This window comes from Adiantum capillus-veneris, chromosome 12, assembly GCF_014529385.1.
Source record: "Adiantum capillus-veneris isolate H3 chromosome 12, ASM1452938v2, whole genome shotgun sequence".
In the NCBI taxonomy this organism is placed as follows: Eukaryota; Viridiplantae; Streptophyta; class Polypodiopsida; order Polypodiales; family Pteridaceae; genus Adiantum; species Adiantum capillus-veneris.
The window spans coordinates 120,085,437-120,089,174 of NC_140942.1; the positions used below are offsets into that span (position 1 = coordinate 120,085,437).

Below are 3,738 nucleotides of genomic sequence, written 5' to 3' on the forward strand. Positions count from 1 at the left end.
GAAGAACCTAGACACATGTCACACAAGCAGAGCATCAACGCAGATTATTCCCTATTTTTCAACGTTTTTTGGCATCGTAGGAGACATGCTAATAGTCGATACTCTTACTTTACCAATATCAAGGCCAGCCAAGCAAGACTCGTTTTATATAGATAAATAGAGGGAGCGCGGCGTTATCACATTGGGATGGCGTTATCGCATAGGGAGTAGAAGACGGCGGCCGGCTTGTCGCGCGACGCTACCAATACAGGAAGCTCTCTCGCTCTATAAAGAGAGAGTCGCTTACTCCTGTTCAAGCTCAAGCTCTCTCTCTCTCTCTCTCTCTCTCTCTCTCTCTCTGGGGGTGTGTGCGCGTGTGGGAATATAGCCATGGGGCGCGGAACTGCGCTTGTGCTGGCGGCGCTGCTGGCTGTGACGATGGTGGGGGTGGGTTGCCATGGCATGCAGATGCACTACCTCACGCGCAAGCTCATCCAGTCTCAGCTCATGCGCTCGCGCCCCGTCATTCTTCAGCAAGACGACGGCCCCCTTTGGTTCACCCAAACCCTCGACCATTTCACCGCTCGAGTACTTCTTCGTTCCCACCCCCCACCCCACCCCACCCCACCCCACCCCACCCCCACACCACACAAAAAGCAAAACCACAAAAAAAATATTGGCGTCTAATGTCACACAAAAAAAAAAGGCAAAAAATAAACTTCTTGGCCATTCACTCATATATCCCTCCTATATAGATGCTGGTTGTCTTTTTAGTTTACACTTAAAATTCAAGATTTTACCATATATAATAGTGTTTAAAAAGCTTTAAATTTTTTTTTGTAAGAGACTCAAGATAAAAAAATACAACTTGGATTTATGAGAAAGAGTCTCTAATTGACTAAGTACAACTTGGATTTATGAGAAATTAAGAGTCTCTAATTGATTGTTAAAATCTGGTCCCCATTCCTTAAACAAATCGACCTTGTTATTTTCGCTCTAATTAATGCCATGATAAATGATTTCACAGGACAACCGAACTTTTGAACAGCGATATTATGAATCAGTCCAATATTTTGATGATCCTAATGGTCCCATTTTTCTAGAAGTATGTGGAGAGGCCGAGTGTGGAGGCATATCAGATAGCTTCTATATGGTAAGTGATTAAATAAGTGTGATGAGTGATTGTTGGTGACATAAGATACGATATTTTACCAAGAGTGACACATGATTGTAAAAGATAAATTGCCACAAAGGGATTAGGTCTCCCCGGAGTCTCCCCAATCTCAGAAAAAATAAAAATTCTTTCAAAACATATTAAGTGTATAAGTGAAGGGTGAGTTCAGGAAATGAAAAAGACAGACGAAGGTGGAAAGTCAAAAGATGAATGAAAGTGAAAAGTCAAAAGACAAATGAAGATGGAAAGTCGAAAAACCTTTTGTGTCTATATAAATAGTGTTTCTTTGCTCTTTCATTTTTTTCTTTAGTGTTTTCTTCTAAGTTCTCTTTAGCGTTTCTCTCTCTCTCTCTCTCTCTCTCTCTCTCTCTCTCTCTCTCTCACAATGTTGTATTCATCTTTCTTAGGTAATATTGTTGCAAATCTATGTACTTCGTCATTGCTTGCGGTTACGTGCTATAGATTTACACATTGTTTTTCTTGTTTTTGAGTGGAATATTTGAATTAGGGATTAACATAAGACTCTTCATATATGATAACTTATTTAAGATACATTGTTGGAGCCTCAATCCCTCATCTAGCTAGCCTCATGTTCGGAACATCTCATGGTCAAAACTAGCGATATTCTTTACAAATGTTCCATAAAATGTATGCACAATACTAAGAAATTCAATGCAAACAATAATGGTTATCAATGCATGTCTAACCAACTCAACCCTGATTGCATTCAACTTCTATACTAAAAATAATGCAGCTTAAAATTTTCAAGGCTAAAGAAGCCCTCCACGTGTCTCATTCTTATGAAAGTTGGAACTAGTTGACTCTACTTTTCCTCTGGAGGGGCAGACTTTACTTTTCTTTTTGAAAGCCAATTCAAGGGTGGCTTAATTAACTTTTCTCTTTGAAGGCCAATGGCAATAAAACTTCAAAATTTTGCGAATTGTTGGTATTTAATTTAATTTTACCGGTTTACTTCATGGAAAATTTGGAATCTAGCTAGGATTTTGCACTTAAATTATAAAGGAGAAAAATAGAATTTCATCTAACTCTATTGCGCTTCCATTCTTACACTTGAAATTGTTTTTGTAGCAATTGGCAGAAGAAATGAAAGCTGCATATGTAACTCTGGAGCATCGATATTATGGGCAAAGCATTCCTGGTTCAGATTTAAGTACCAAAAATCTTGTATATCTTAGTACTGGGCAAGCTTTATATGACCTTGCAAACTTTCGGAACTACTACCAGGTATGGCTATAAAGATGTTTATTCAAAGTAAATCAGCATCACTCTTGTTACCTTTTTATTTTCATGGTTAAAATTCGTTACGGGTTTTGATGTAATTCAAATGGCTTTGTGTTAATATGGTGTGTTTTGATGTTGAGCCTAAATTGCAAAAGGACTTCCAGCCTCAAATTCAAGTATATGTACTTCATGCACTCAGAGGGAATGGATGCATGGTAGTATATGGAAATAAATTACTCCTTTCACTCACTCAAAGAAAGTGTACATAAGAAGAGTTGAATACAATTAGAAAACTTGAATTTTTAAAGCAATTCTATTCAACTTAAAAACTTGAATCTTTAAGGCAAAAAAAAACAATATACCATAGATAAAATGCAAGTGTACTTCGATGCAGATAAAAACTCATGGACTAAAATTAGCATGATACACTAAAAATTGTATCGCATAGGCTATTCATGCCAAATTTAGCATAGAGATCCACTCGTGAAGTGTTACAATTATCATGATTACACTTAAAATTGTGTTGCATAGTTTATTCACACCAACTTTAGCAAAAAGATCCACTCATGATTTCAATTTGATCATAGAATTCATTAATCCTATCTAATTAGAGAATTTAGATATGAAAATACAATATACAAATATTTTCTTGGTAATGTTGTTGGTGGGTTTTTATAGTATTTAGTTATTGCAGACAAGTAATGGGTTATTTAGTGAAGAGATCTTCTTTCTCGAGGGATTCACTATGTGTAAAACTACCATATCACGTGAAACCCCTTATCTGTGAATTTTGTTAAGAATATAATGTACCCTTTTCTTTTAAAATCTGTAAGTTTTTTTCAAATTTGAAAAAATAATGCACTTCTGTATATATATTTCTGCAAGTTTTAAGAACTTTAAATACCCTTCTATTGAACTCACGTGATAGGTTACATTTTTATTAGGTGACCTACCCGGGTCTTCTTTTAACAAGCAAAATATGTGTTGTATCCCTGCATTGTATTATTGATAGCTATTAATAGTGTTAGAAGAATTGCAAGCAGAATTGAAAACATAATAGGTGTTGTATCCTAGCATTGTATTGTTGGTAGCTATTAACAATAATGATCATTACCAAATAAGATCTATGTGTTCAGAATCCCACCTTGATTATATCAAGGAGCAACATCAAAAGTGGGTAGTCATTCAAGTATTAGGAGAGTTTGAAGATCATATATTACCTTAGATCAAACACGAATAAAACTGCTAGAAGAGCTAGTAGAATGAGCAAAGTTTGTATTCAGAGGGAAGATAAGGGGTAGGGAAAGGTCATTGGATGACCTTTCCCAGTAATCCAGGCGACT

General features: G+C 36.3%; 1 pseudogene; it reads left to right on the forward strand.

Moving 5' to 3' along the window:
• Positions 1-369: 369 nt before the first annotated feature.
• LOC147446419 (putative serine protease EDA2 pseudogene) lies at positions 370-2,410 on the forward strand (annotated as a pseudogene).
• Positions 2,411-3,738: the final 1,328 nt, after the last annotated feature.